General features: G+C 35.2%; 1 long non-coding RNA gene across 1 annotated transcript; it reads right to left on the bottom strand.

The window, feature by feature from the left end:
• Window positions 1–207: 207 nt before the first annotated feature.
• Window positions 208–2,733, bottom strand: LOC122066969. Its single transcript, XR_006136535.1, has 2 exons — window positions 2,610–2,733; window positions 208–2,277 (listed from the first exon to the last, which is right to left on the bottom strand). It is a non-coding gene; the product is annotated as an uncharacterized LOC122066969 (long non-coding RNA).
• Between the last annotated feature and the right edge of the window lie 9,556 nt (window positions 2,734–12,289).

The raw sequence follows: 12,289 nt of genomic DNA, 5'->3' as shown, positions 1-12,289 counted from the left end.
TGAGAACTTGGGCTACCAGTGCTTAAAGCAATTAATATTTTAAGATGATTATTAAATATAAAATTTATAAATTTTAGACAATGATATGCAACTTCAACTTTTCTTTATACACAATAATTGTTAAAATACTATTCTAAGGCAGAGGGCAGAGGGCAGAGGGCAGAGTAAGGAAAGAAAGAGAGAGAGAGAGAGAGAGATGGCATATTATAACATAAGAAAAAGAATGAGTTTTTTTTTTGGGGGGATCACACCAGTCCAAGACAACTTCTTTACAAAATACACTTGTAGGGCATCTGTATTTTTTGGAATATATTTGGAACAGAACATACATGGGACATCCAGATAGATTAATAAAATAACACACAAATTTAACTTACAAAAGATTGGATAACAAAATACCCAACTTATACGAGTCTAAATCTGCAGTCTCACCACTACAGCCAGACAGAACCAGGGACAAATAGTACATGCACCAAGTAAATGCAGTGCCTTGACAGTTGAAAGACCATTTGATCTTGTAACAGAAAAAGGAGGCCATCTTTTTCTTCTAAACTACTGATGCTTGATAGCCATGAAGCAATGTATAGAAAACCATCTTTACCTCCCCATGATATAGCCCTGTTAGTAGATAATTAACATGAACATCCTCAAGAGTCAATAGTCAATAAGCTTGTACAAAAACAAAAATGCAGCCATCACCACATAATGAAAAACCAAGTAGCTAGAGAACTCAAACTTTCAACACATCAACAAAAATCTAGCTTCTAACAGAAAATTGTTGAGAACATCATTCAGAAGCAAAGTATCCCAAGTGCTCCTAATGTGCTTTGCAGCATGGAATCAACCCTTCTAATTAACAAGGATTAGTGATAGAACTTTTCGAAGGAGAAAAAAAAAAGGAAAAGGAAGGAAAGGTAGGAACAATGGAAAGCCCAAGGTATGGGTGGAGTATGGTTGAAAGGAGAGCAATACAAAAAACCTTTCCAACCCACTCATACCCAAAGCTTTCCATAGCTCTGCTCTCTCTCCCCCATTTCCTGCTATCTGAAACTCCTGCACGATTTAGATTTCTCATAGCTTCAAGTATTCTACAAACTTTACACTAAACCTCAAAAGAAACTGAAGGAAAGGAACGAACGATGGGAAACTCTAGGCATGGGCTGGCATTGGAAAGGCATTGCCAGTCCACCCATACCCAAAACTTCCAAAAGCTATGCTCCCTCTCCATGCCACCATCTCCTCTCCTGTGCTCTCTCCGCCACCCTACAATACTCATGGCTTCAACAGTTCCCCTCTTTAAATAGGAAAGTTGAAATTTAATCAACCGTTAGATCTTTAATCTTTGAAGTTTTTTCCTCTTTTGGCTTATGAGGGTTCATGGATAGGGCATCCATCAATTTTTCCCATAAAACAGAAAGGACAAAAAGTCATTTGAATTCTCTTTTTTGTGCAAAAAAAAGTCATTTGAACAGCCCGCCAAATTTTGGTCAAGTGCGTTAACACATATATGGCACTGTTCGGATTCTGATGTGTTAATTTTCAACTTTTAATTCAGTTTTTTTTTTTTTTTTTTTTTGTAAGAATTCCGTTATGTATTAGCATCGAACCATCATATGGTTGGTTGTCTTAGAAATAAATCTTTTTAAAACATTTAATTGATTTTTCAAATGTAAAAAGGCCCATCTTTCTCTCTAATTGATTTAGTTATTATTTATATGAGAGATCCGTTTGTGGGATCGGTGAGATGTCCTCATCAAGAATCTGATAAGTACTAAGTGGTTTGAGAGATCGGTGAGGGTGTGTAAATTTTAGTCTCACCTCTAACTTCCTTAACATGGAGGAAGTTGTGACACTGACAAGCAAATGATCATACAAATAACACCATTATTAACAACATACAACATAATTTATAATCTAATTTATCATCTCACACATCTAAATTTGATACTGAAACTGCTAAGCACCATGATCAAAACAACCCTTGGACAGTCATTTGAATATACAACATTAAACTTCAAATTTTATCTTTAATAGAAAAAATGTGATCAACATAAGGGATTTGGCTCGTTTCCTAAGACTACTGCTCCTACGATCCTCCAACGAGTTTTTAGAGTGCAACATGTGGCACTTTTCTAATCCAACGATCCTGAACAATCAACCAAATATGGTTGATTGACAAGACCGACCCACAACACAAGTTACCCGATCCAAAAGGTTTCCTTCGACTTTCCATATCTGCTCCTTCCCTTTCGATTTCACAGAATTTCCTAAGAAACCCTAAAGCAAAAAAAAAACAATCTTAAGGGGAGAAATCGTTTCAATTCTGTAGAAGAGCAAGAGGAGAAGAATATGAAATCGAGGGAGTCACTAAGACTAAACCCTAAGTGGAGAAATCAGAGAAAAAAAAACCCTAAGTAAAGAGATTGATACAATTCTATAGAAGATAAAGAGGAATGTGAAATAGAAGGCGAAGGAGGAAAAGGGGAATCAAATCATGATAGGGTTTCTCATTGTCTCATCTTTAAAATGACTTGGGAATGATCTAAGAAGAACAAAATTATGTAGAAAATATAAGATGTAATAGAGAAAGAGGATAAAGGGAATCATACCTGAGATAGAGAGAGAAGAATAGGAGAACAGAGAAAAAGTGACAGAGAGTTAGGATTTGATTTCTTCTTCCTGAGATGGTGATGGAGAGGGTTAAGTTGGTGATGAACTTGACCACAGAAGAAAAGAATGATGGAGGAAAAGGAGCCACGGCTATGGAGCTTGGGGAACTGAGGTCATAAGCCCTAATTTTTAAAAGACATGTTCAGTTGCAGAGAGCAAACCTGCAGTGGCAGAACGAAGCATTGCTTGGAGTTTTATGCATGCTTCAGAGTGGAGGAAACCTGAATCGGGTTTTAGCAGGTCTCTCTAGGCGCCAGCAAGAGGATAGAGAGGAGAGATGGGTCGAACTATTCTCAGTCGTTGGATTCATTGCAACACAGGTGTCACGTTTGGAGGGGTCGTTGGACGCTCATTGGAGCGTCCACTGTTGAAGACGAGCCCGATCCCAATGAGTCAAACATAAGCTTGCACTATTTTCCAAATCTCATGTGTAAAGAGGTCTACAACTTTATTTGGGATTTTTTTTTTCTTTGTCATTTCTATTTTCTCATACCCCTTCCTGGTGTTTTTAATGTTGGATTTTTGTGTATAATTATTTTCTAATCAGATAACTGGAGAAATAGTGGGAGAGGTGAAACTTGTAGCTGACATGCACCAAAGGAAAACTGAGAAGGCCCGCCATTTTGATTGTTTTATTGCCTTACCAGGTGCGTATGGAACCCTTAAAGAGTTGCTGGAAGTGATAACTTGGGCTCAGCTTAGCATCCATGACAAGCCTGTATGTAAAGCCATGATCATTATTAGATGTACCTAATTAATCTATGTATACGAGAATTGGATCATCAAGACTTATATTTGGCAGAGAAAGAGAGAGAGGGAACAACATGTCTACATCAAACGAAATTTACTTCAATCATATATGATATCTATTGAACCAATAAGTAATTTAAGATGATTAAATATTTTAAATTTCAAATAATGATAGACAAAACATCAAGAATATACATCCTTTGGGATAGACCAAAACCAGCCATCAGAAAGGGACAATTTCAAACACTTGTAATTGATCACCAGACAAAGAAGGGCAGATATGGATTATCCATATTTTAAAGGGAGTTTCAACTATAACAAATAATAGAGAATGGATAGAAATGGAAAAAATGAGTGTCTAATGATACAATTCTTATCTCGAATCTAAAGGAGATTTAGCCAATAATTTCAGATAATAAAACAGCAAAGGAAAGGTGGAGAAATCATGTGAATCTTCTGTACAATAAAGATCAATTTTATCCTTCCGAGAATGTCAAGTGATGAAACCTGATGGTAAATCTTCTTTTAAGATGGTTGCAGATCCCAATCAACTATGGCTATAGTATGTGAAAGATATAGAAACATATATGGAGATATATGGAGGGGCCCAAAAAAAAGTTCAACTGGTACCAAATCTTCAAGAAGAGCTGCATTATGGGAACATTCAATAGCTTCTTATACTGATGCACCAATCTATGCTTTGTATAGTAGCCCAAGGTTGTACCATGTAGAGGCATTTGTTTGGTCTAGCCGTAAGGTATCTATTAGGAAGCTTCTAACCACAGCCAATGACTAGCCACCAAGCTGTCTAAGAACAATAGCTACAGAGACCAGGCTTGGGACATGGGTGGGTTCAATATCTAGTGCACTTGTGAACGCTTTTAGAGCTTCTTCGTGGAGGCCTTTGCTTCATTGAGTAAACCTGAGAGCATCATAGCCAAGCTCAAGCCTTTTTTGTTCTTTTTTTTTCTACCCTTGTTTCTTTTTTTCTTATATTTTCATATAAGTAAAAAAAATGCTGATATTTAGCAAAATAAATAAATAAAGGTCTTAGTCACAGCTGCAAAAGCCTTTTTGGACGTTTTCTCTCTCCCTCTTCCTTTCCTTTCTAGCCTTTCGAGCCTTTCTTTGTGGTTATTTTCATTCATTTTTCATGGGTTTTTTCTGGATTCGGCTGGGGAGTATGACTTTTTGTTATTCATCAAAGATTGCGAAATTTGTTGCTAAGTTTGATTTGGGACTTACAATATGCTATGTTATAGGTGCATTACATATTTAAATTCTTTTTTTGGTTTCTTGGCATTATTTATTTTTCTTTAATTAGCTTTGGATGTTTTTAATACCAAAACATGATATATTTTCATTTTTATTTTTTTTTGGGGGGGACATCAATCAATAGTTTGTTTCCTCAATTTTAAAGTTCCAAGTATTTACATATCGTAAGATTTTGGTGGGTAAGCATGTCGGTATGTTCATCTCTAATCAAGGTTAGGTGTTAGGTTTGTCATAAATTTAAAGAGTAATTCATTCTGGTTAATGTTAGTATTTGCTATAAATATAGTTTCCTAAATAGTATTAGCACACAAGTGAGCTTTCGTGACTTAAACAAGTAGGACTTTAAAAAAATATTCTTCTGGTCCAGATTGGTTTTGAAATCCATTTAAATTCCTAGTCTAAAATTGGCTTGGTTTGATTGGGACTGGTTTGACCTACCTTGCAATCACCCATGGTTTTAAGTATTGGTAAGTATTGTAACGCGATGATACAGTCCGATATAGATAAGATACACTTGATACGCTTCTTTTAAACTTGCAAAACAGCAATAGTGAGTGAGATACGAAATTGAGAGCAATCGAAGGCCTTGAAAACCATTTTTTTTCTTTAATATCAGTTGGAGGAAATCATCTAATGCAAAAAAAAAAAAAAAAAAAAAAAAAATCTTCATCATTTCAACAAATTTTGGGGATTTATAATGCTCAAATCACGGGTCAAAATAATTTAGACAAAAAATTGGAAAAATTGCATATTTCTTCTTCTTTTTTTTTTTTTTCCTTCGTTACTTTTTTATGCCTCATTTGATTAGATAGTCAAATCATTGCATCAAGATGACATATATTTATGTATCACATAATATTGTGTTTTATGTTGCATTTGTAGTTTATATGTATCAGAAGTACATACATGCATTTCTTGACCATTTTCATGTATATCTTTAGCATATATTGCATCTCTCCTATACAATACAATATCTCTTAAGATCACCCCTCTAATAGGACGCCCAATACCAATACTTAAATCCTTGCAAATACCTTACTTACACATTGACAATTAGCCTAAAATGATCACTCAATGTCTATTTTTCCAGGTCATATCAACTAGCCTCATGCGGCTTGCTTTGAGCAAGACATCAGAAAAACCAAGCTCATTAAAGCTTCCGCTATTGGTATTGATATCAGTATCAGCCATAACATATGGTTTTGCCCTCAAAGATATCAATAACATACCGTACTTTTACAATTAAACCCTCCATTTGTATCATGGTTTGGGGAATCAGTATTAAATCACCGAATTGAGCATTTCATATTGATATTGGTGTCGTCTGATATCAACATGAATACGACAAATCCCGGTTCCTGGGTAATCCTGTATCAATGAATCAATAGAGATCAAAGGTGAAAAAAAAAAACAAACAAACAAACAGTGGTAGGTTTGTCTAACAATCCAGATTGATCTCAGATCAATATCGATCGAACCTATTCCATACCGATTACTAAAACGGTGGTCTATACCGTGCTCTGATCTAGTACCAGGCAGGTATAAGTGTCAACTGATACCGATACAAATATAACCCATCTCTAACCTATACATAAAACCATGCTTCCACTAGGCCTCCTGCTGGTTAAAGAGAACGTCTGCAACCAACTAGAAGTTCCTTGAACAACCTGAGCCTTGAAAAGTTGATGTGAAAGAGAACTTACCCCTCATCCAACATAACAAACAGAAACTGTCCCCAAATCCGAAAGAGTGAAGATGGCAATTTGACAACCATGTACACATAATCCAGATTTAGTCCTAACCTGTTGACCTACGGCTATGCTTGGATGCAAAAGAAAATTATTGGGAAGAGAAATAAAATTTTTAAACTTAAAAATGAAACTTTTGTAAACCTAAGGAAGCGACTTTTCATTTTTGATTATAATAGAAGAAAACCAAATCTTTCTTTTTTTTTTTTTTTTTTTTTTTTTTTTTTTTTTTTTTTTTTTTGAGTGGGGAAGAAATCCTTGAACCAGCCTTCCTGTCAGCTTAAACATTAAAGAATAAAATTGTCTTATTTATAAACTTTAGCACCTAACTTTTTTTGTAGAATGAAGAAATTTCTTGGCAGGAAAATGGAAAAATGTATAATTACAATAAGAGCCATCGATGAACACAAAAAACTCAAACTCTATTACCAGAAAAAAGAATAAAAAAAATAATAATAATAATAAAAGAATAAAAAAAAAAAAAACAAAGGAATTATAGCAATGAACACAAAAACTCTAAACTATACATTGCAAATACATTGCAAATTTTAAATTTGCAAACAAAAATATCTCCAAATTCTTAGGCAAATTTTTCATCTCTCGGCTCCTCTCAAAGATTCCATAGCCCTCCAAATTTCATGTGGATCTCCAACATTGGATGCCCCTCACTTAACCCTCTAAATCTTTAAGTTAAAGAGAACATAGACTGAAATTCCTTCTTGTGACCCATCTATAGAATCAAAATAACTCTACTTGAAAAGTAAATCTTGAAACTTGAATGGATTTTCTTAAGTATGTTTTATTTTTGTTGAGGGATTTTCGAGGTTAAGAAAGCTACCCGCCATGCATATGTCTCTATGTCTAGACACAGGCGGGTGCTAAAAGATTATGCTGCCTGCTCTCCCAACCTAATTAAACCTCCAAAGTCTATCCCTAGACACAATGGGTGCAAAAAGACCTCGTTGCCCCACACTAAAGATGATCATGTGCGGTACCCCATATGTGGAGAAAAAAACCTTACCCGAAACAAGCGGACACAAAAAGACAGTACTACACCCCCACCCATATGCCTCTGCATGGCCTCTCATTGGGCTGTGCACTGTGTAGTGACCACACAAGCGGACAATGCTCTCTTGCCCTATAGATAAATAGATGGGATTGTTATTATATGGGTTGGTTACATTTGAAAAAATAACAAATTGGTGAAAAAACACAATTAGCAATAGGACACTAAGGATCAATCAGATGGGGTAAATTAGACATTTTATTTTTTTTCTTAGTATCTCATGCCTATATTGTAAATCGACATTTAAAATGGCATTGTTGTCATTTCATTATACTCCCTACCTTATATGAAATGTATTTCCTGCCCACGTAGGCAAGAGCCGATGAGGACCCTATTGAATCAATAGGAAGCAAAGAAGTCATTTTAAAGAGGAGAGAGAAGGGGTTAGCTTTATCCTGCCCATTGCTTTAAGATATTGGAATGTGTCTCATACCGTTTTAGGGATTGGCGACTTATCCATTCAATAACTTTGGCATTTGACGTTCCCAAAATGGCGGGTTGGATATATTCAATAATAGACGTATGTTGGCATTTCAACCTTCCTTCACCTTTTAGGACCTATCGAAAAGAGAATTCAGTAACTCTTGGTCGTGAATGTCTGAGTAGGACGAACCGGCCCCTGGATATCTTTGCTTCGGAACAAAACAATTAGAATTAGGCTCAGTCAACTTGGATTGGATGCCAAATCCCAATCCAATCCCGATCCAAAATCAAACAAAAATTCCCCCAATTGTCATTAAAAATATTATTTTTTACATTATTACCCTTCATCCATATCGATCTAGCAATACAATATCAGTGGATAATAGATCAGACAGGACTAATACAGATCTGATTCCTCAAACTATGTTCCTACCTCTAGATCACATTACAAAATTTGCTCACCTAAATCTTGTGGCCTCGAGATCAGTGAATCTAAGACTCATAACAAAGCCCTACTTCTTAAGCTTGGCTAGCGGATCCTTACTAATGAACAATCTTTATGGGCTCAAATTCTTAAAGCCGAGTATTTCTATGCTACTTCAATATTTGATTGAAAGACTTTGAGCAAGAGAGGATCCTTGTGCTGAAACAGTATTATAAGTATTTTCCATCTTCAGAAAATGATCTTCAAAAAAATAGGTAATGGAAATGACACTCTTTTGGGATGTTCTCTTTTTTTTTTTTAATCGGAAGAAAAGAAAAATTATTAACTGCTAAAATAAGTGTCCATTAAGATTTTAGGATCCCTAGTTAGTGTTTTTTTATAACCCTGTAGGCTAAGGCTTTGAGCCAAAAAACTAGGTCATTGTTGCTTTTGTAACAAAATTTCAATTTAAACAAAACATCTGCAGTTTCCAAGAAGAGGGGTATTGCGTTCCATGGCCATAAGTTTGTGTTGTCAGCAGACATGAGATTCTCCAACTCCCTTGCATCACTCCAGATTTCGTTTATCTCCCATCCTTTTTCTCTAGCTTGGTTCATCCCATATAGTAGGCTCCTTGCTATCGCCTCAAGAAGCTTGCCTGTCATCATATAATTAGCATAAAGTAAGATACACTTCCCTTCGGTTATAAGCGAAAACAGCCCAATCAGAAATGTTTTTGGTGTTATCAGTGATCCTTGTGCAAATTAGAACTTTTTTATTGAAACAAGGGAGTGTTAATGTCTGGGTTGGTGTAGGGTTATGTATGGTTACCTGTTGCTCATCAGAGTGTATGGGGATGCCATTAGAGATCTAGTATTCTACCTATGTAGAATGATATACAAATTGGGTTTAGTATGTCCAAAGGAGACTTGGTTCCTGTGTTTCCAAATGTAGTATCACATAATAATGAAAACACTGAAAAAGGAATCCAATTTATTTGAAGGGATGGTGTTAGAGTGAAATAAAAACATGATTAAGTTTGAAAATGAAGAACCATTTAATAGTTCAATTTTAAGGCCCAATGGACCAGTAGCCCATATCCTTTTTGAGAACTCATAGGAGAGGAAGACATGCCAAGTATTCTCATGTTGGTTGTGGTACAAACTGCAAATAGGGTCAATATCCACCCACTTTTTTAGAATGTCTTTATTGGGGATTCCTTCATGTGCTAGTTCTCCAAAAGAAAATTTTCAATTTGGGGTGGGTTTTGAGCTTCCATAAATAGCGCCACCAGTGCGAACATAGAGTGATGTAGTTACACCTATTTGAGGATGCACTGGAGTTAGTAAAAATATTAGATTTGAGAAATTTGGCAACTATTTTAGTGGAGAAAGATCCATTTTTTGAGAGGTGACACCACCATTTGTCCTTATTATCAAAAATAGAAATTTTAAGGATCTTATTAGTTAAGTGATGAGCATATTTATGTATGAAATCTAGGGTAGTAAAACATGCATTTTACATATTTAGAATGGAGCTACCTTGGGTATTACTCTCTTTTTGCAGGTTTTATATTTTCAAGGCCTTAAGGACTATCGGGCGCTATATCTTCAATTTTACACGTAAAGAGGTCCTATTTCTTTTCATGGTTGTGAAGAGGACAAAATTCTGAGCAAGATGGACATGTCCAATTAAAAGTACGCATTCATTTGGTTACTCGTACGAGTGATTATTCTTTTCAGGCCAGAAAAAAATAATGGATCAGAACTGAACCGAGATGCTGAACCAACCCGTTTGCAATTGTCTCAGAGGTACAAGGAATACTCCAAATGCCAACAAAGATCGATGGACCACATCCTTAAGTGATTGAAGATTCATTTTTTGTAATAACAACTACCTAGTGTAGTTGGTGAGCTTTAGTGTGTAAAATTCCCTTGCTCATCAAGAGGTCTCAAGTTTGAATCTCATGGTTGTTTTTTTTAAAGAATTTTATTGAAGATTTTCTACTTTTTACTCACTTAAAGCACTAAGGGCATGGAGGGGATTTCCACATCAAATTAGAAGCAAGGAAAATTGTGAAAGGGTTCTTGCGTAATAAGAGAAGAAAAAAAATGAAAGAAAAAAAAAAAAAGTGGAAGCAAGAAGAGAAGAAAAAAAAAAGGAAAGAAAAAAAAGGGAGAACCAAAGATTGTCCAAATCTTCTCTCTCCTCCACATCATCACCAAAATATTGTCCAAATCACACAAAGCAAGAAGAAAATCGTCCCTAGGAGAGAGAAAAAGAAGAAAAATAAATTTAAAAAAAAAAGGAAAGAAAATAAGCAAAAAAATTATAGGAAATTTCTCAAAATTTATTTCTCTCTTCTCTCTCCTCCACCTTAGCACTTTTGGTCTCAAAAGATCTCACAATCAATTGTGGATTTCTCTCTTTTAGGAAAGAGAAATTTGTTACCCTACCTCCCCATTCCCTATAAATACAACTCATGTAAGAGGAGGAGAGACAATTCATTATTCTTCTAGTTTTTTTTTAGTTGCTCTCTCTCTCCCTCTCTCACTCTTTAGTTTTAGTTCTTCTCTATTTTTGCTTTAATCACTTTTGTAATAGTTTTTTATGTCAATTAATGCAAGCACTCTTTTATTCTTATTCAGCCTTTTTATGTTTATAATTTATGCAATTGAGTTGTAATTTTTTTAAGTTATAGTTCTAGGCTTAGATCTAGGTGACAAGATCACAAGCCATGGAGCAAATTTTTTTTTCCAAGTTCAAGCATTGATTCAAGTAAGTAGGCTCCTTCAGTAGTCTTCTCTCCCCCCTCTCATTCTCTCTTCTGACTACCATTTCTTTCTTAATTTAAGATTTTTATTTTCAGTCGTTACATTATTGCTATCCCTTTCCCCCAAGGTTCATGGCTAGTGTATGTGTTGGCTTTGCCCCTCCTAGCCATAGAACCATCAATTTATTGTTTTTTATTTTAATTGTCTCCCTTTCCCTAAAGCCAAGTAGAGTAACCTTTGTAAGAGTGATTCTCTGGTCAAGTAGGGAAGCTCATATTAGGATGCATCCCTCGGGCTAAGTAGAAAAACCTACTTGTGAGTCTCTCTCTAGCTTTATCCCCTTTCTTTTACTTTATTTTTATTTCAGCATCTTTTTCCTTTATTTATTTTATTTTTTTAATTACGTGAGTTGTTTATTTTCAGTTATTTATTTATTTAATTTTAATTGCGTGGCTTGCGTCTTTAAATTCTTAGATGACGAATGGTTATGACGTTATTTTATATACATATGTTTAGGATGGTAATTAGAATTAGATCACAACCATTAATCGGTTCACTTTTGCATTATTAAAAAAAATAAAAAAATAAAGTGACTGTTCTCCCTGTGTTCGACCCGTAGCTACACTGATCTGTACGTTTGCGGTCACATTTTAAATCAAAAACATTAAGGAAACAGGGAGTAATGAATTTAACAAACTAACATTCTATTCATCCTCCAACATGAAATCATTAACTTTCAAGAGGTGTGGGAGATGCTTTTTGGAAAAGGTAAAGTTTGTAAGGGAAAAGGTGGGAATGGATTTGATCTAGGGATCAGTTCAAAAGTTTGTGTCCTTACCATTGCCAATTTTTAAGATCATTTTTTAGAGAGTTGGGAGGATACTTACAATGTTGTTCCAACAAATCGATCCTCTTTTATGCAAGGTTTGTTGATCAAATACTGACCTATTAGGGAAGTATTTAGCTTTCAGGATCTGTGTCCATAAAGAATGCTCATTTGTGAGGAGGCGCCATCCAAGTTTTAGGAGTAAGGCTTTGTTTTGATTCTCTGAATCACGAATTCTAAGGCTACTTTGTAGTTTGGGTAAGCATATTTTATGTCATCCAATGAGATGAATTTTTTTGGACTTGTCCGAGTCTCCATTCCAAAAAGGCAAGT

The sequence above is a fragment of the Macadamia integrifolia genome, unplaced genomic scaffold (genome assembly GCF_013358625.1).
Source record: "Macadamia integrifolia cultivar HAES 741 unplaced genomic scaffold, SCU_Mint_v3 scaffold2644, whole genome shotgun sequence".
NCBI lineage: Eukaryota > Viridiplantae > Streptophyta > Magnoliopsida > Proteales > Proteaceae > Macadamia > Macadamia integrifolia.
The sequence above is the reverse complement of the archived record's forward strand: the minus strand, read 5'-3'. Positions and strand labels throughout refer to the sequence as shown.